The sequence below is a fragment of the Falco peregrinus genome, chromosome 14 (assembly GCF_023634155.1).
Source record: "Falco peregrinus isolate bFalPer1 chromosome 14, bFalPer1.pri, whole genome shotgun sequence".
Classification (NCBI taxonomy): Eukaryota; Metazoa; Chordata; class Aves; order Falconiformes; family Falconidae; genus Falco; species Falco peregrinus.
Window position 1 is genome coordinate 534,022 of NC_073734.1, and position 20,329 is coordinate 554,350.

Below are 20,329 nucleotides of genomic sequence, written 5' to 3' on the forward strand. Positions count from 1 at the left end.
AGATTTACCACTGATTTCAGTGGGGGCAAGGTGATAGTTCCAGCGCAGCGATGCCACGCCATACATCTGGAGACTGCTCTGCTCATCTCTACAGTAACATGGTTTTGGTAATTTGATTTGCCTTCCTGCTGCTAAACGCCAGACAGCCGGGGCGCGGGGGGGATTGCCTGGCTCTGTTCTGCAGAAGGCAGTGGCTGGGACTGCACAGCCGGCTTTGCTCTGGTGGGGTGTCTGAGTGTCCCCCGTGTGCAGCTCCCGATGCCGCCTGCCTGGGGTGGGTGTGCTAACCAGGCACGCCGTCACTTACTCCTCTAGAACAGACCTTACAGAGGGGTGTGATTACGGCATCAGCCAGAGCTGTCTCCTGTGCCCCCTGAGGCTGGGTGAGATGTAAAGGGAAACGGAGTTCAGACACAGGAAGAACTAACACCCTTTAATTCTAGCGCAGAGGTGGCATAGGCTGCTGAGGGCAGGGGTGCAACTGTTAGCGCTTTTAGGTACTTGTGAAACCTCTCGCAAAAACAGTTTGGGTCTGGAGCTGAGCCAGCTCTGGTGTGGGGAGATGGATCAGGTGGCTTTTGAAGGGTGCGTGTCCCCAGCCTTGGCCCTATAACGCTGTGAGAAGGGGCAGGAAATACAGCCGTACCCTGCACTGCCCTGACGCTGCCGCAATTACCGTGTCCAGCTTGTGAAGTATTTCACCGAAGACTGACCGTTGACTATGCATGTGGTGAAGTCCTTTTGAAAGTGTACCTGAGCATCCCCTGCCAAGCTTCAACGAGGTCGCCGCGTTGCTGGCACTGGAGTTAGTGCTGTGGCACAGCTGGGTTCTCAGTGGTGCTTCCAATAGTCTGCAGTGGCGATCGAAGCAGGTTGCGTTAGTGCTGTGATCCCTTGCATGAAGAGACTGTTCTGGTGTCTCGGAATCAAAGCATCAGATAATTGTGGTGCTGCCAGCTTGCTGCAAAAGCAGGTGAATCAATGGGGTTGTTTCTCCTTTGCAAGTTAACGACCCTGTGCAAGTCATGCTACTGGAATGAAAGCTCATGAAGGTAAAAAGTACTGTTGCGTTACTGAATGATACTGCTACAGCCATAGAAAACAGCAGTTTTCCTTCTGCCGTGGGGAAAGTACTAAAAGCATTGTGCTGAGATTGTTTCTTTCCCCGCAGGATTATTTCCACGAGCTCATCTGCATCACAGAAAGGGGAGAAGTTTGTTGTGCCTCTCCGAGCTATAGGTGCCCGAGCTATCCTGGCCTTCCCCGACCAGGTGAACTTCTCAGCCTGTCCAGTCAAGTACAGCACCCAGAAAACACTGCTGGTTCGCAACATCGGTAACGGGGCGGCCCGCTACTGCATCAGCCCTCAGAGGTAGGGAGCTCATCTCTTTTTGTGCAAAACACTGTTGTGTGATAATACAGTTGGTAAACAGCGACAAAAAGGAGCCAGAGCGTGTGAGCTGCTGTACTGCTGCCGTGGCTGGAAATGGGCAGGGCACGTGGGGTTTGCTGTTGATTATAGTGTTTGAAGCATGGCGCAGCCTCTGCTAAAACTCTGCAAGCTGCAGAGTGGAGTTTTATAGTGCAACGGTGTCTTCAGTGCACAGTCGTGCAAGACTGATTCTGTTAGATTGAACGAGCAAATGTAGGAAGGCAGCTGGACTGCCCTCGGGCTGTGTAAGATCCTGCGTGGCAGACGACAGCTCTAGGAGCTCAGTTCCTGAAGACCAAAGGCAGTGTTAAGAAATGGGCAAGCTCTGAGCTGGTGGAAGAGACATTTAAGAATTTATCATCAGCTTTACCAGCAGTTTGTCTATAGTAGCAAGTGCAATCAGAGATGATAGATCAAAGCAACTGGTATTGAGACCCTGACAAAAACCCTGTGGGGTCCAGAACCTGGTTTTCCAGTAGGTTTGATCTGGTCCCTGGGATCCACTATTCTTCATTAGAATGAGCTCTTAAGTGGAGATGAGCTGGCAGCGGCTTCAAACCTGCACTTTAGCCCCAAAGCAGAATGCCGATGGGCGCACAGGCAAAAGGTGCAGCAAATGCCTGGTGCGTGGGTTGGGAGCCTTTTCTAGAGCTTTGTCTCTCTCAGATCTCCTGGAAAGTGCTCTAGCATGCTGTAGTAGCTACCAGCAACCCCCTTGATCTTCAGTACCTTCTGAAGTGGTTATGTGGCCCTATTGACCCAATATACCCATTCCCTGGGAGGCCACAAGCACGTGGCATTTCGGCAGTCTCCTGGTCAAGCGCCTGATGTGTGCTGTGTCGTGGACAGCCTGTACTGTTCCTCTTGGTCTGAGAAGACAGTCACTGGTTTTCCAGTTTGCTGAACTGGAGAGGGTAATGCGTTTTGGAAACTGCACCTGCAAGGAAACCACTTCAGCTGGCTGGTAGTTAGCTCCGTGTTGCTTGGTCCCAGAGGTTTTGGTGTAGGAGCTGAGGTCCAGAATGCAGCAAAGACGTGCCGTCTGCCTTAGTGCACCTGAGTTGCTTCGGTTTCTTCCCCAGGAAAACAGGGGTCAAGAGAAGGCTCTTTGCTCTTTCTCCTGGGAAATGCGAAGGTCCAAGAGGCTTCTACCAAAGCCTGGCAAGGCTGTTGAAGCAGGCTTCCAGGATGCTGTTCAAGCAGGCTGCTTCTTTTCACTGTGGAAATACATAGGCAGGAACTTGTAAATCCCTGTACAGCTTCCCTCTGGGATTTCCAGATCTACTTGTCACCACCAAAACAAGTACCCAGTCGTGTGTAGCATCTCTTGGCAATGTCCTTGCCAACTGTTCTATCGCGTGATATGGCGTACGTTGAATCCTGCTTGATATGGATTTTATGCTGAACTTCACCAATTGAATGTTTCAGTCCTGATTTGCAACAAAGGGATGGGAAGCGTTACGAAAGCTTTATTTCAAACTACACAAGAAAGTACAATTCTGAATAACTGGATTGCGTGTGCGTGGAGATCAAAAGCTGGTAAGATTTCCCATGTCAGCCAAAGGCATCAGTCATCTCTTCCATTTCGTTATGAACTTTTGAAAGCCAGTCTGAAATTTCAAACTGATGATCTTTGAATATAAGCAGCATTTTATTCTAATTAGGTCGCCCCCACTTTCATTCAGATTTCTTTTTTAAATACTCTGAGGTTCCTGTCTTTCTGCTCTTTTTTTTTTTTTTGCTTTAAGTGTTCAGCGAAATGTCATAACGAATTCCTCATTGGGAACTTTCTTAAAGGTTGAGTTCCTCTAATGCCTGTGTGTCTACCATCTGCCTATATATATGCACAGATGTATAAGAAATAATATGAGAAATTCGGGGAACATGTGAAACGGAATTGGGCTGCTGGAGAAGATAAAATCCTAGAATAACTTTGGAAGAGACCTCTGGAGATCATGTGAGCAAACACAGTGCTCAGAGCAAGACCAGTGTCAAAGTTTGATCAGGTGTGCACTCAACACGAAAAGTAAGACCAAGTGATACCAGCCTTCGTCTTTCCTTCTCAAGGCTGTGCAAAGCCATTTATCCCAGCATCTCCCTGTATGTGCTGTGCTCCAGCCCCTAAGCTCCTCTTCTGTAGAAAGGCTTTCGTGCCCACCAGCCTGCACTGCCAGGGATTCTTCCATCCCAAATACAGGTTTTTGCATTTTCCATCCCTCGGCTGCATGCGGTTCTGCTGTGTCCCCTGAATAGCAGCCCAGCCCTCCAGTATCTCGACTGTACTCCCCCAAGCTTGTATCCTCCACTCAAAATCCGAGTGCTCCCCACTCTTGACCAGGTCACCACGTCCCCTTGCAGCCTGGGAGCAGAACAACCACGTTCTCCCTGTGCGATGAGGCCATGGTGTGCCAGGAGTGGTTTCTCCAGCCAGTGCTGGGGACTGCGCTGGGTGACAGTGGGTTCCCTGCTGCTTGTGCTGTGAGAAGTTGCTCAGGTGCCTGCCCCGAGGTCCCAGGTGAGCTCAGTGGCTCCAGCAGCCCCAGCAGAAAAGAACTGGCCTCCCAGCTGGCATGACAAGTTGGCTGGAGAGTCTCACCAATACACTGCTCCACAGGCGAGTAGGTCATTAGCTGTTAATTGTCTTTGAACAACTCTACTTACAGAGGCTTTCGCGGGAGAGACCGTTTTCCTCCTCATGTCAGGGGATTAATTTCCCTGCGTTAGAGGCTGTGACCAAGGCTGCATCATTATTAACGACAGGGGAAGTTTTTAGTTTAATGTCATTGCATTCTTTTGAATGACTCCCGTAATGATTGTTCAGCATCACAAACACTTAAACCTGTGCTTTGGACATTAATGCGTGGTGTTTCCTGTCCTGGAGAGCTTAATGTGTAGATACGAGACGCAGTATTTAAGAGTTATGGCATAGGTGGTAGGAGTGCCAGCCTTACAGACTTACATTCAGGACTGTTTTAGTCTCTTCCTATTTAGTGGAGAACTGAAGCAGCTTTAGTGTGTGCTTAACTTTTGCTGAGTACGGATGTAGTGTTGTGTTAAAGCCAACATCAATATCACATAATAGTTTTGTGTGCCGCTATGTGTAAGCATGCGTGCACGTGAGAGGGGGAGGAGGCTTAGTGGAGTAGAAGGGAATGAGAGATCAAAGTTTGTGGACCATCAGCTGGCCTCTGTGTCCTTCATTCTCTCTCTGCACAACTGAGACTTCTTAGTTGCTGCAACTTCTGTCTTCTGGCCTGGGCGAATTCAGGCTCTTGCCCCTTTGCAAGGCAGCTGCAGGCGCCACAGTTTCCTAGTCCAGTGCGCCGCTCGTATCACTTCTCTCTGCCTCCTTTCTCAAAATTCCCTTGGCATCAAGCGTAACCTACCAGCTTTCACCTTCAGTGCATTTTTCAGCCCATCTCCAATGCTAACCTTTCCTCTCGGTCAGTACTGCGAGCTCTGCTCTTGCAGCGGGTCACTTCATAAGGACATTCCTTGCCTCTTACAACTTTATCTAAGGACTCGTGTGGTGTATTTTACTCCACGGCAGAGCTCTCAAATGAATCCACGGAGCCAATTCAGCATCCTTCTGCTGTTGCTTGTTCAGAACTCTCCCTTGCCATGGTATCTACCAGAAAACATGGACACGTTTTGACTCCTCTTTCGTAAAGGGTGTGTGTGTGTGTGTGTGTGTGGGAACCCTGACACCAAAGCACTCCCCATTATGCAGCTTGGCTCTGTGCCTGTCCTCCCCCTGCATGCCCATACCCAGCTGTTCACTGCATAGTGTAGTAATAAAAAAAATAATAATAGTATAAATATAGAAAGTCTTTTCCTGCCGTTCTCATTGTTAAGGCTGGTTAGTGAGTTTCTTCTCCACGGCATTCATGGAGATAAATGTCATTCCAGTACATTTCAGTTGAAAATGGTGCCTGGAAGCAGATCTCAGTGCAGCACTGCCTTTTCCTGACGTTACACTGTGCTATGCTGTGCTATGGGTTAGAGAGGATCTGTCTGAGAAGGTCCATTTAGGAATGTCCCATCAAGCTCTGGAAGCTCAGGAAATGATCCTACATGGCACAGTGCCAGGAGCCGCCTTGCATCCCTCCCTGCAGTACCCATTATACTACATGGAGGTGTGGGGCTGGAGAGTTACCATGGGATGTACAGGGATGTGACAACAGAGCCTACGTGCAGGGAAAGAGGGAAAGAGAGAGCTTGTGAGATGCTGGCTCTGTGCAGGATTTTTTCAGTATGGAGATGGAGTCTTGGATGCTTTGACCTAACAGACTGTGTTTACTGGAGTGGTTACAGTGCTCGACTTTGGCTTTTATACCATTACCAAAACATTACGTATGCCAAGATTAAGTGATCTTTGGGGTTTTTTTCCTGCAATAGGTCTTAGTTGACAGAGGGGGCAATTCAATCACCAGTAATTTTACTGTCGGTCTTGGGGTTGGAGGCAGCTTTTAATGAAATCAATTCTCACAAACTCAGATGATTTTATAATGCAAATTAAGGCACCAGAGGAGTAAAGGGGTTTTGGTTGTAGAAGAGAAACATACCATGGGACGAAGTATGTTGCAGCCTCGTTGCACGCTGCACTGACTAAACGTATGGTTCCAGGAGGAAAGGCAGCGCGGTAGTCGCGAAAGCTGAGCCACAGAACTGTCAGCGTTGTTCACTTGTCAGTTGGTTGCTAAATTGTCAGGAGTATTTTGCCCGTGGTATCCTCATGGGATTTAACTTTTGCCCAGCTTGGGGAGCTGATGCCTGGTGAAAGCAAGCAAGATGTAAACGCCAAGGCAGATCACAATGAAATTGCTTACTAATCTGGTGTTGTTCCCTTTCTGAAGGGCAATTACGGGCAAGATCTCAGCAGGTTCTGCTGGGAAGGTCTCCCTCAGATTGGTGCGGCTAGATGAGTTTATACAAGCTGGGGATTGCAAGGCACCGTTGGGAGATCTGGACCTGTGAAAGTTTAGATGTTGTACAACAAAGCAAACGTACAAATGGACGTAGTTGAAAAGCATGTCAGAAGAAGAGCTATTAATAAACCTCCAAACCTTATCTTTCCTGTTTTGTCAGGAGCGGTAGTTATTCATTACAAGGGTAGATCTAACAGGACAAGAATTACCGTAAAGAACAGCTCACAATTAATGGCTAAAAGGCCAAAGTTTAGCCTGCCAGTTTCATCTGTTGGCAGTGGTTTCCGTGTGGCTATTAGTGTGTCAGGGACGTTTCCTTAGCATCTCTTATCTGTAGGCTGCAGGGAACAGCTTAGTGATGTGGACTGAAGTTCAGAGTTCAGGTGAAGCATGGACCTTACATCCCTCTGGGTCTTGGAGAAGCAGGTCTACGTGAGGGATACCAAGCTCCTGCTACAGCAGGAACCAAGTTGTCCTGCGGGTACAGCGTGGGGTGGGAGGCAGGAGGTGCGGTGTCTGACTTGTGCTCTGTTTCTCAGTCCTGAGAATGAGTCCTGACCTCGGTGGGATCCTCTTCTCTGGTAATTTGAAGATGTGAAGGTATCTACTTTCTCGGGCATCCCCTGAAGTCATCCTCAGGAGTGTCATTCCCATCCCAGCTATCTGAGGGCAGGGGTATGCAGACATGGGGATGGAGTAGGAAGGGCATGGGATGGGAGGTAGTGCTGAAGTGTGGCCCTTAACCGGCAGCTTTTCTGTTCTGGCAATGTTTCTGGTAAAAACAACAAACTAAAAGAGGTGGGGGGGAATTTTTCTGTGCCTTTCCCACAGCAGGCAGTGATCCCCGCCAAGCACCAGCAGAGCCCTGCCCAGTATAACCAGGCACAACCCCCAGCGCAGGTGCAGGGCCATGTAGAGCAGCCCGGTTCTGAGGCTGGCGGCGCCTTGGCTTTCCTCCTCCCTCTCAAAAGCCTCAGGTCCAGCACGTGAACATTGCGGGCCCAATGCTTCCCCATTAGTCACTGGCGATGTTCTTGCTAGTCGTGATGGGAGCAGGTCAGGCCCCCAATTGCATCAGTGTCTCCTTAATGAGCAGGAACTCCAGCAATTTCATCAGCTGTCGCTGCTTCCATGAGCGAAGCTCAGCTTGCGCATGGCTCCATTTTTTCTCATTATTTCTGTGGGCTGCACTCCCCAATCACTGTAAAACTCTGCAGAAAATATTTTTAAGGTGACAAATTGACCACCAGCAAAGCACTAAATCCAATAACTTTTGCTTTCTAAGTGAGGCTGTACAAGAGCCGCAAAGCCCAGCTGCTGTTGTGCAGAAACATGTTGCATCTGACTTTTCCCTGAGCATTAAAGGACTGAATTATGTGTCTGTCAGCTGAGAGCTGTTTACCTGGCGACAAATCATAATTGCTCTTGTTAAATCTAAAGTACACCGACACATTTTCATACTATTTCCCACACATTGCACAGAATTTCTCTAGTAGGCCAAGCAAACAGTTACCAAGCCTGGATTACAACCCAGAGCCCCAGACTGCATTGCTTGTGAATACGCAGAAAACCTCCTGTTGAAGGTGCCTTGATATGCTCCTGCTAGCGGTGCTTCATTTAGCTAGAGATTTAATTGTTCAGGCTGTAAATGGGATACTCCTTTTGTGTCTTGTTTTCTTGTTTCTGTATCACTCTAATCTGCCTTTGCACTCGTACAGATTTTTCTTTGCTTAGAACAGCTTTCATTGAAATGCTGATAAAATGTGCCCTTTCTGAGGCAAACCCAGGATGCTTTCAAGGTAAAAAAAAAAAAAAAGAAAGATAGATTAATTCTGCCGTTAAAGTCTAATTATTCTCCGGTCATTCAAGAATAAACTTCTGTTCTCCCTGTCTGATTTCCAGGCTGTAATCTCACTGGGACAGGTATTGCCTTGACATTTGCATCTCTTGAGGTTTATAGGTGGCAGGAAAAGACGGATTCCTGAGGAACTCAGTGTCAAGTTGTGCATGCAAATAACTCTTGCCATCTCCGTGCCCTTCAAAAACCCTCCTCCGATCGTATCGCTAGCAGTCAGACTCTTGAGCCTTGCTGCAGAAAACTGGATGCAGGGTATGGGGGAGACGAGGTCATTTTATAGCTTAGGATCTTCTGAGTGCTGGAGCTCTTCAGGAGTTGGGTCGGTGGCTCAGTTCCTGGCCCTGTATGTTCTCTTTTTCTGCTGCTGACTGTGGTTTCTTGGCCCCTTGCTAATACAGGTGAGCTGGAGTGAGCTGGACGGCAGAAGGAACGTAGTCCCCAAAGGTCCCACAATAATCCTGATGTGCCTCTCCGTGTTGCAGCCCTTTCTCTGTTGATCCCTCTGCTGGGACTCTTGGGATTGGCGATGCCATGCAAGTAACGGTGGACTTCCACCCAGAGAAGACTGGTGATTATTCCAGGCCCCTGACAGTTCACTATGACACAGGTAAGGTCTGGGCACTGCATGGTGCCCAGTCTCTGCGTCCTTCAAAACAGAGACCTTTCAAAGCAGAAAAATGTTAAGCTTGCTTTGCAGACTACTTCTAAAACCTTTTCTTTCAAAACCTCTGTATGTTTCGGTGCTTAAGTGAGCAGGTAAGGGGCAAAGGCTGCGTGTGCCCTCGTTCTGTGTGGCTGTGTGCCGGTCTCTCCCTGGGGGATGCTGGTGTCGGCTGGGTGCTCTCCACCCAGCACCCCCCATGACTGCCATCTGCCATCATTCCCTGTTGTCCCGGTCACCTTAATTGCCTCTCCAGGTGTATCTCCCCTGTCCCGGCTTTGCCTCAAAGAAAAGTGACAAATAGTTGGTGTTTAGGGGGCTTTTAAAGTGCATCCCCTCAAGCAGGAATGAGGTTTTTTGGAATCGGGTTTTGCTGGGAGTTGCTGAGTCGGAGGCGGGAGGAACCTTGATTCTCCGTTACGGTGTGCATATGCACGTGTGAAGCTTCATTCCTTGGCGGTGCTATGTTTGAAGCGCGACGTGGGAATGCGTGCCTCTGTCAGACTCGCTCCAATGCCGCTGTCTCTTACACATCTGTCCCCTGCACTGCTTCTACGTTGTTTTGCCGCAGAGCCTTGTTCTTTCTTTTTGCCTTCTCCCACAGCTCACGACATCAGGACTAATGCAGCCAGGACTTGAGGGCTCTTGGGATTTGGCAGGAAGAGCTCGCTGCCTCCCGAGATAGGTGTAACATTTATATTAGGCTAGGAGAAGCTGAGGTCAGGCCACAGAAACACCATCAGCTTTACGCTTCACTGAAGAGTAAGCGGGGAATATCTTTAGGAAAAGGCGCCATGTTAGAATGCTTCTGTCGGCCTTGGCTCAGCAGGGGTATGTTGTGGTGCCGAACGAGGCGCTTCCTCAGTTGCGTGAAGGCACTTGGCGTGTGTTTCCTCTCGCCTGAGAGGGAGGTTTGGTTTGTCCCTGTTCCTCAGCGTTGGTCCTTGGAAGTGTGGTGTCCTAACCGAGGGGATACTGTGTGCTGCTTTAGCCCGGCAAAGAGCATTTTAGTTGTCTTGGGTTTGTGGAAGTTACAAATGCTCCTGTATCTTCCAAACACTTATGTAGCCTCACGACTTATTTCATCTTTGTCTAATGTTTTCCAGTTATTGACATATTCACGGAGAATGGTTGATGCTCACTCAGAGGAGCTTATTGTTTTGGGTAACAGTTTCTAGGACGGGTGACTGAAATATCAGCTAGGGAAGCACAAAAACGTGCCTTATTTGTATGCCTATACAGAATCTATAGGATAAAATTCAGAGGGCTAGAATTTCTCTGGGGCAGATGAGCAGTGACAGTGGAGATTAGGGCCGTAGGGTTTATACTTTGTGACGGAACAGAGTGAGCGAATAATTAGGGCCAGGATCTTCGTGGCTTGCTTTGAAAAACCTGAGAGTCTTGTTCTTACTGAAACAGCTGGTTCCCCCATAGTCAATCTTTGCAAAAGTGATTTGTGTGGGTAGGCCACGGGGATAAACTCTCTGCTGGCTCTGAGATGGGTGTTTTCCCAGGAACACGTGCAGCTCCCTGGGAGATGAACCCAGGATTTCATTCCTGCCTGCCAGTACAATGTTGCAGTTATTTTGAAATAAACTACGAATTGCGAAGGAGAGCAAGGGGATAATGAAGGGATTATCTCTCTAGCTTTGAAGCGTACAGGTAAGTGAAAGGCTGCTGAGATGAATTGCTAAAGTGAAGCAGAAACGTGTAATCAATCAGTCTTTCGAGGTGTGGTGCAGAGCTTATTGCAGGAGTAGTGCAGAGCACCAGACAGCGTTCCCTGACCTCGCGTGGCGAGCCCTGGCTAATGTGTCCGGCACCACGGCAGGCTCCCTGTGACGCGCGTACAGAAAGCAGCCGGGTTGCTCTTTCAGAGCCACCAACAGAGTGTTTATTAAGAAACAGAAGTGCTAAGAGCAAAACAGCAGTTTAAGGTGTTGGGAGGCGTTTCCCTCGCTTGGCTGTGTATCAGTACTGACTTGCTCGCAGGCAGCAGTCGTTCTCAATGGATCACACCCTTCTTAGGGTGACTTACGCAGGATCAGGTGAACATTGCTTAAATTTCTGCTGAAGCTGGGTCAGATCTGTCCCCAGCATTGCTTAAGCAAGCATGGAGCTCTTCCATGTGAACAAGTCACAATTTTTCCCTTAGCGTATGATTTGGTTGATTTAAATTGTGTGTCTTTTGGGCTGGTTAGGAGCACAGGTACTGTCCCCTGGATAGACTGTGTGTGTGGTGGCGGTTCTGTTGCTCCAAATTTATGGATGAGTGTGGAGAAAATGTTTGCTGCTATGAGCGTAATGATTTACAATGAAAACTTGTCCTTCAGTGCTTTACATGCCTAAACTCCTCCTTTTCGCCTGTGTACATGTGTCTGGGTGTGAAAAATCCCAGCTCGTACTGAAATGAGGGTGACTTGGGATGTTCTGGGCTCCAGCATATCCCTGTCCAGCACCTTAACATCAGATTATGGTACTTGAAAGGGTTTCTGAAACCTGCGTGCGAAGCACTCGTACAGCTTTGGAAAAGGTTTCAATACCACTGAAAGTCCTGTCGGTCACTTGGCCTTTCCCAGATGACGTTCAGCCCACCCTGTGTGGACCGTGTGGATGTGGGAAAATAAGTTTATGGAGGTAAGTCCTAGTCTCAACCAATCCAGTATTCATGAAGTTTTGATATTCTTTCAGCTGTCAAGTCCTGCTCAAGTGAGATGATGCCCAAGCTGCTTGCCCTGAGTGCTGCTGATTGTACACCAAACCCAGCTTGCTGCAGTAACATTTATTGCAACCTGGCAGCGTAGCACCAGCTTGGTGTGGGAAGGTGAGCTTTGCTCAGGGACACGTGGCTGAGGAGATGCATGACGGGTTCCCAGAGGTGTGCCAGAGGTGCAAAGCAAATCCACCAGTCCAATGCCATCCAAAACAATAACGTCTACGGCAGGTGCTCCATGCAGGTGAAGAAGGCTGCCAGAGACAGGAGGTGCCGGCGAGATGCTTGGAGTTGTGGAAGGAGAATTGCTTCTCTACTCAGAGCTCCCTAAATGCTGACTCACATTAGGCTCCTGTCTCCAACGAGTACTAGTATAGTATGATGGGTGGTCTTCAAGGTGTAGGACCAGATCCTGTGCCTGTATGTGGGTGCCTCCAGTGCCCACTGGCCCTTGTGGCAAGGCGCTACAACACGCTTCTAGCCCAGGGGATCTGTGGTGCGGTATTGAAATTCCTCTGTGCAGTTTTTCCCCATCGGTTGCTGCATCCCTTGGCATCTCTTTGTCAGCACAGAAAACTTCAGTAATTAGCAAAGCACCACTGAGCTTGTGCGTGGCCGACGGACGCTATGTATTGAGATGCTTTTATTGCTGTCAGTAATAAAAGTAGTGATGCGGATGGCTCTCTTTCAGTAGCTCTGTGAGTCTAATGCAGAAGCAAAAGCCTGGGGCAGGATCTCACCCTCTTTGAGGGGGGAGATCAGAACCCATACCCATAGGAGTATTTTAGGAGACAGCACACCCAAGAGGAGGCAGCCCTCAAGCAGAACTGCCTATTCCATTACTCTTCTGTCTCCCCTTGGTTCAGAGCCCCAAAAAGCGGTTTCCCCAGAAGAGAGGTAACGTGTGTGGCTCAGGAGTAGTTCTCGGTGGTTTTGGTCCTGCTGGAAGCCTCCAGCCTTGTGCTAAAAGCCTGCTGAGGAACCGTCTAGGTGTTTGGCAGATGAATACCCTGTTTTCCCTCAACTTCCCACACAGCTTGCAGGAGGGCTGACAGCTGCTGAGCAGGAGCTGTGCTAAAGCAAATCTTGGCTTGTTTGCTGTGGATGGCAGACCCAGGCTCAGAGCATCCTTTGTGGTTCTGCACGCCCAGGGCACAGATGGGGGAGTTCAGCCTCGGCTCCTCAATTGCTTACTTCAAGGGCAGGTAGAAAGTGCGAGCAGGGTCTGATTCTGGCTCCGTGGTTGTTAATCAGAGTGAGTTTTCCTGCGCTGGCTCAGTTCCTGTCCCCGTAGGAAGTGGGTGAAGTCATGTCTCCCCTCCTGAGCCCTGGGCAGCAAAACTTGCTCTGTGCCAGATTCAGGTTATTCCTATATGGCAGGAGAGAGCAGCTAAACAGACTTCTTCAGTGCAGCACGCTGGGAGCTGGAGACGATGTGGAGCAGAGCTTGCCTTGCCCTGGGTCAGGGAGGGGTCTGGCTGCCTTGTTCCCCCGCCGCTGAGCTTTGCTGCCTGGCCCTGGAAGCAGGGGGTCCCCAGCACCGTTTCCTCCCCATTGCTGCTTGCTAGGCGTGGGGCAAATGCCAGCAGCCTCGTAGAATCATAGAATGATGGAGGTTGGAAAAGACCTTGAAGATGACCAAGTCCAACTTAACCCCGGATTGCCAAGCCCACCACTAAACTGTGTCCCGAAGCACCACATCTGTGTGTTTGTCAAACGCGTCAGGGGTGGTGATTCCAGCCTGCAGCGTGGAGAAGCAAGCCCTGCCGGAGCCGTCTCCTCCCTGGCAGGCTCCCGCCAGCCCCCCAGTCCCGAAGGCTGGCCAGCAGCTGCTGCTTAGGCTGCCCGCACTCAGGGGGCTGCTGCAGGGGGGTTTGGTACTGAGCACCGGAGAGCTACTGGGATGTGTGGTTTGGGTTGGTCAGTAAGCGTGATGAGCTGGCCTCAGATCTTCCCCTTCCTCTAAGCCAGCACCAACACTTGCACGATAGACAAGATCTCCTTAGGGCAACGTAAGCATAAAAAATAATAACAAAAGAATTTCTTGGGTAGATCTGGAAGAACTGGCTGGGGATCACTGTATTTAGTGCGGCAGCAATGCTCAGGGTGGCAGGGGATGTCAGAAGAGGATCTGGGTCTTCTGCCCTACACAGGACGGCCTGAGCCACTGCCCTGAGGTGCCTCTGCCCTTCTCGGTCTAACCACAGGCAGCTTCTCTGTGCTGCAGCAGCCTCTGGAGCTGTGAGTGATAACCGCCAGCTTGAGAAAGCACCGAGGTTTCATCACAAATGGGGGAAGATGAGGCATGAGATCACAGGAAAAATCAAGGCATATGAAAGACGATTAATTAGGGAGCTGATGTGGAGCTCTTCAGTCACCTGTGGCACGACAGAGAGTTTGGTGTGGTGTGTTAGAGCCATTTGGGTTTGGTGAAGATGACGGTAACTACAGAACCGGGTGTGCTCGGCTGGCAGCAGGGCAAGCACAGCCTGTGCATCTCGGCCGCGGTGGGAAACTGTGGTAGGGGCTGCATCGCGTTGCAAATGGGCCGAGGGGAATTGTCAGGGGCGTTGCTGACTGCTCAGCTCCTGCACAGATCAGCATGGGGTTCCCAGCCGGGAATGTCGGTGTGTTGGGGTGCTGAATCCCTTTCTTCAGCTGAAATTGATGCTGGGCTTAGCTGGATCAGCTTACGTTGGTAAATGAGGCCACCTCTGCAAGGGCTTGGCGGTGTGTTAGTGGCCACTGTACACACGCAGGAAGCTCATTAAATCCCAGCCCTACGTGTTTATTGATGTTTGAGGCTGAACACCTGTGGGCATCTCAGCTACTCGCAAGAGTAAAACATTACCTTGCTGTGATATTAGTCTGTGGTTTTGTGTAGACTTTGGAGAAGACAACCACCTCTGCATGCCTCTCTTCTCTTTCCTTTAAGAACCCCCTTTCTACCGAAGGTCCTGTCATCTTGCCAGGCTGGCACTGCCATCAGTAGCTTCCAGGAACTTGTTTGAAAACAAAATGAAAATCCTATTGGCTTAGCCTCTAGATCAAGCCTTTGTCTTTTCTCTCTGCAAACCCACGGATGGATGTGGATAGGCAGCAGGGTTTAGCTGAAGTTCAGCCCTTGCTGTGTTGCGTTTCACGTTCCTGAGATCACTCAGATTGCTGAGCCCTTGCGGTTTGTACTGACTCCAGCCAGAGCAGAGGAGGCTCAGGACTTGCCAAAAGTCTCAGTTTTGGCTGTTTTGTTCATCCCCAGAAGCAGACTTCCATGTGACGCCGCCTATCCCATTCTTAGCCTGTGAAGGATATCTGGAGAATGTAGTTTTCATCTCTTTGCAGGGCATCCTGGACTGCAGCTTGTCTCTTCTATCATCAGTGGAAATCACTAGTATGTTCTTAGGTGCCATGAACCCTGGATGCGTTTTGGGGCAGAACTGACCATTCATTAGTCTCCTTTCCTGGTGGATCAATCAACGTCTGCTGAGAAGCAGAAGAGTAGCTTGAAGGGTGATTGATATATGAAGTGGCGTATTAAGCATGTCTTTGCCAGGCAATCAGAATGAAGGTTCCTGCCCTGTTTTTCCCCATGGGCCAAAAGCAGTGTTTCAGTGATCAGCAACCCCAGCGTATCATGGCTGTAGTACCAATAATGATTATATATAGCCCACGGCATCCTGGATATGCGGCAGCGCTGTCTTGTGTTATCCAACAGTTTCATTGTCCTTTCAGTCCATTCTGCGAGGCTCCGTCACACTGGGCAGCACAAAGGCTCTGTGCTGGCTCCCAGATATTCCTGCGCTGGAGTATTTCATCCTGTAAGAAAGCCAACAGCCCTTCCTAAGCACGGTGCGGAGGAGGTAATGGGGAATACTTTGGGTGCTCCATTACAGGAGGATGCACAACAAGGAGCCTGGTGGAAAGCAAGGTGACTCCTAAGTGCAGGAGAGCCGTCTGAAGAGCCTGCGACCTGTCCCGTAGACGCTGTGGCTGGTCATTGCTCTCCATCTGCCTTTTCCTGCCCATCTGTTGTCTCACGGTGGCTTGCAGTGCTCTGGGGTAGCAGATCCTTTCCTTGTGATGGGCTGCATGGGCTCAGAGGGGGCGTTGCTGGGGGCTTTAGCTGTTGACAGCATCAGCTGTGGCAGCAGTGATGATTAGGGTGCCCTGAGCTTTGTTGTAGCCTGGGCAATGGTCCTGTAGAAACCCCTGTGCTGGCAGCAGTTATTTAATGGTGAGGTTTATAAACAAGCTGCTCCTAGGGCTGGAGTAACTAGCACGATGGTTTTAATGATGTCTGAAGGTAGCTCATGAGCACTGCCTCAGAGAAGCACTTAAAAATGACTGTCGCTGCCCTGTGTTTTGCTCTAGTGCTGGAAATAGGAGCGTGGGGACTGACAGGTGGCCTTTGTCGGAGACCCAGCACACTTTGTAGGTGATGCCATTAGCTTCCTGACAGCAAAACAGCTCAGAGCAGCGCTCCTGGCTCTGACCGAGGTAGCTCTGTGGGAGGTGCAGCCAAAAGCATATGGTGGGGAGGGCTGGATCCAGCCGCAGGGGACTCCTCTCGCTTTCCAGAGATCGTTAGCCTGGTTGAAGTGACTCCCTTCTCCGGTGGTGAAGTGGTACCAGCAGACCTTTGCATGCTGTTTGAAAAACCAGAATATGCTGGTGATGGTGAGGCAGTTGGGTATCGTGATAGTAGCAGGAGCAAAAGAACTGCTCAAAGGGTCGATGTGGAGGTACAATGACACTTCTGAGTGAAGAGCTCAGCTTTCGTTGCTTCCTTGTATTTTCAGTGAAAAAGCAGCAGGACCTGTCTCTTTTAGAAGAGGTGAGAGCCAGACGTAGTTTTCTGACAAACTGGGCAAATTAACTTAAACTTGCTTTCCCTGTTACCCAAATATTCTGAACCTGACTGTCATGCACTCCTAAAAAGGTTTAAAATCCAAATTCAGCGAGGAGGGAGTTACAGGGATAGAGGGAGAATATTACGGTGAGGACGAAAGGCAGCAGAGTGCTGTTTTGTTTCTCTTCAGTCTAATCCATCTGGCTACCAGCTTCCTAATATTTAGAGCAGTAATCGATGGGGGAAGGTACTGGCTGTTGAATGCTGGGAACGCATTCTTCATAAAACCTGAAATTTGTTTTGAAATCTTGTTCAAGGGTTTGCTTAATATTCGGAAAGATATTTTAGCTCTTCTGTAAATTCCCTCTCCTCCTGCACAACAGGCCCCCCAGAGGATGACCCAGTGCTGGGTTTCTTACTTTCAGATAGTTAAAAGTTACCATGATGTGCTGAGATACCGGTGGCCATAGCCATGCAGATGGATGCTGGAATAAAACACGGTGGTGTTCCCGCTGTCTCAGAGAGCATCGCTCAGGAGTGCACAGCCCAAAGCACCTGCTCTGCTGCTGTGTAAGAAGCCTCTCTTTTAATTTCAAGTTCAGGTGTTGCTTTGTTCAGGTTGCAGAGTGAGCTGTGTCCTGCTGTCTCTGGGAAATACGTCAAAAGCGTGTAAGAATGAGAGAGCTGACAGCCTGTAATAAGATCATCGTGTTGTGTAAGTAACGATAGGGCAGGTACGTCTGGATTCAGTAAATGTGCTTTCATGGCAGCAAAGCGTCCCAAAGCACAGACCCATGGACATTACCCCATCAGGTGAAATACCTAGGGCTACATTGCTGGTACAGTACAGAGATTGTTTTGTTGTTGTTTTTTTCTTTTCCTCCAGACTTATATATTAAACCATCAAGAGTCTTAAATAAATGTCACATCTGATTTGGCACCCAGGCCATGAAGCCTGCAGCTGCCCTGGGCCAACCCTGACAGCTCTGCTGTGTCAGTTTATCTGCCTGGCAGAAAGACCTGCTGCTCCCTCCTGACTCGCTGGCGTCTGCACGCTCTCGTCTGTACCGGGAGGTTTGTGGGTTTACACAGTCAGCACGATGCCAGATCCTTCTCTCTGTGGTAGAAGGTGCTCCGGCAAAGCCCTCCAGCCTTCAGAAGCGTCCTCGGTGCCTGCAGCCGGGAGTGTAAGTGCTCTCCAGGAGAGCAGCGGTAGGGGATGCTTAGCAAAGCGTGTAGAAGCAGGCAGTGCATATGCTTTCTCCCTCGTGGGCCTTGGAGGCAGCATTTTTCTGTGCTGGAGGCTTTATTCACGTCTTTGTTTAATCGCTTCTGATGGTTTTACCTTCCAAGCCTTTGTCCAGTTGCTTTGTGGATTTATAGCGATGAGCGCCTGTAGGCACCTATGGCAGTACGTTCCAAAGGAAGGAATATTCCTTGGAAAAGTACTAGTACTACTTTTCTCTAATTTTGACTAATACCATTTCAGGCCCTCAGGTTCCTGTTTTACAACAAATTGTGACAACTTTTTCCTCGTTCACTTTTTCCCAGGCCATTCATACTTCTACAAACCTACCTATCTCCTGTGTGGTTTCTAGGTTGAGGAATCCTGTTCAGTCTTCGTATAGAAGCTGCTCTGTACTTTGGAGAAGGGCAGAAAGAACGATTAAATTTCAAAGGCTTCAGGTTGGTTTTTAAGATCAGAACTATACCCATTATTTCAAGACCCACCTGGCCATGGGTTTAGACAGGGAGATCATGATAGTTTTCGTGGAGTTCATTTTGCAGTACTTTGTTGTCTCGTAGAGCATTTTTCATGTCATGTTTCCATGAACCCGAGTTGTACATGCTCAAAGCACTGTGCATGTCTCCCATTTCTTGGGTCCTGCTTCCTCTGCTTGCCAACGTACGCCGAGGATTCAGCGGAGGGGGGAGGCAGTGCTTATAAAGCACACCTGCCTCTGTAACGCTTCTGAACCTCAGTTATTTTTCTACGCTAAGTTGTCCGTTCCAGAAAGCAGGCTGTCCAGTCATTGGAGACGTCGCTGTTTCTCTCGCAACATAACTCATCTCTGGCCACGAATCCCTCCCACTCCTCCTGGGCTCCCTTAAGAGCAGAGAAGTTGAGGTTATACAGGCACGAAGGCTGAACTCTCCATGTGTGGAGGTGAGGGAATGGCTGCAGAGATCTGTTTGAAGGGTGATTCATTCCCAACCTCCCTCCAAGAGAGGGGCTCTCTTTCTCCTGGCACGGCTGTGATTCGCCGCATTGTGTCTGCCTTAGGGTTTAAGGAGTCCGTGTAGGACACCGCCAGCTCTCCCCCGTGCTGTTGCGTGGCCGCCTTGGAAAGGCAGGTCCATCCCCTGGCTGCCTTGCTGTAACCCGTGCAGCGAGGAGAAGGCTCTGCCTCGGCAGGGGGATGCTCTCCAGGGATGGCCGGGTCGCTGCCCTTCTCAGCTGGGGCTGGCTCTGAGGCTTTAAACACGCTCCACAGAAGTGCCATTTCGACGGAGAATGTCTCGTGTTTGTGGTTTGCTTCTCACCTGGAAACCCTCACCTGCAACAGGCAGAGTAGGCTCGGTGCTCAAGTTTGAGATGGTTGACTCCCAGGAGTTGCTTGGTTGGGAAGAATGAAGGTTTGGAAGCTCTGGCAGTGAGGGACGCTTTGGTGGGGGTCTCTTCTGGAGGGTGAAGTGCTGGCGGGTGCTCCAGCAAGACTCCAGGCGTTAATCGGCTGCTGTGTGCAGCCAGGGGCTCTCTCCTCTTCGGTCTGAGGTGGAAAGCAAAGGCGTGCTCGCTCGGGTTGTGGGACAGCTTGGGAATACTCGGTGCAGACTTGCACGCTCAGGCACAGGCACCGACAGGCTCCAGGCAGAAGAAATGGGCTTGCAGGGCTGTGATGGGCAGGTTGGCGTGGGCCGTGCCCCACCAGTCTCGTTCCGACCTGTCTGCACAGACACACAGCAAGTGAGGGTGCTGCTGCTCCAACACAGTGAAGTTCTCATCTGCGTCCCATCCTGCCGTGGGCTGTCACTTTGCTTGCCTCCCTCTTCTGCCTGCATGCCCCAGGCACCTTGGCTTGTTGGCAACAAGGGATCAGGAGAGACACAACCCCGGTGGCGTGCTTGCAGGAGACTCTGGGCGAGCCGTGACCGAGGTGGGACTCCTGAGAGTCACCTGAACGACTCAGATGCAGAATTCCCTGGGACCCGAGTGGGATGGCAACCCAAAGGCCACCTGGGCACATCTGAAAAAGTCCCCCTGTAGACAGGGTCACCTTGGGGATAAATCTTCACAAGCCCACCCAGAAATAAGGTGCTTAAGGTGGTGTCCAGGACATCCTCGTGCTGTACACATGCAGCTATCAGGCTGTGATAAAGGTATTGATCTGTGGAACTGCTAATACAGCTAAAGGCTGTGACACTTCTGTTCCCTGTGGCTTCCTCTGTTCCTTGTACTCCCATCAGCAAGGGCGATGAGCAAAGTCTCGCTTTTGCTTTGTTCCAGGTGAAGATATTCACACAAGCCTTCATGGAGCCGCTGAAGATGTCAACATCAGGCTAGACAGGAACTCCTTGACAGCTGGGAAGACCTACATCACGCTGTCAAACCACAGATCCGTGGTCATCCACAATCGGAGTAAAGTCATAGCCCACTCCAGTGGAAGGCTTTTGTTAGTCAAGAAGGGGAGGATCAGGAGAACCTGAGGTTCGTTGGGAAGATTCGTTTCAGTAAGACAGGCTGCCCAAGGGTAAAACTAACGTACGGCCTCAGAGGGATGTTGGTGCTTTTTTGAATGGCGTAGGACAAGTAAACCATCCACGACACCAGGGTGTCCCCCCCTGGGCTTCAGGGTAATGGAGCTCAGTGCTTCCCATTCCGGTTCC

At 50.0% G+C, this 20,329-nt stretch overlaps 1 pseudogene; it reads left to right on the top strand.

Annotated features, from left to right (window-relative positions):
* LOC129785679 (hydrocephalus-inducing protein homolog) overlaps positions 1 to 20,329 on the top strand; it is a 67,717-nt pseudogene that overhangs the window by 12,430 nt on the left and 34,958 nt on the right.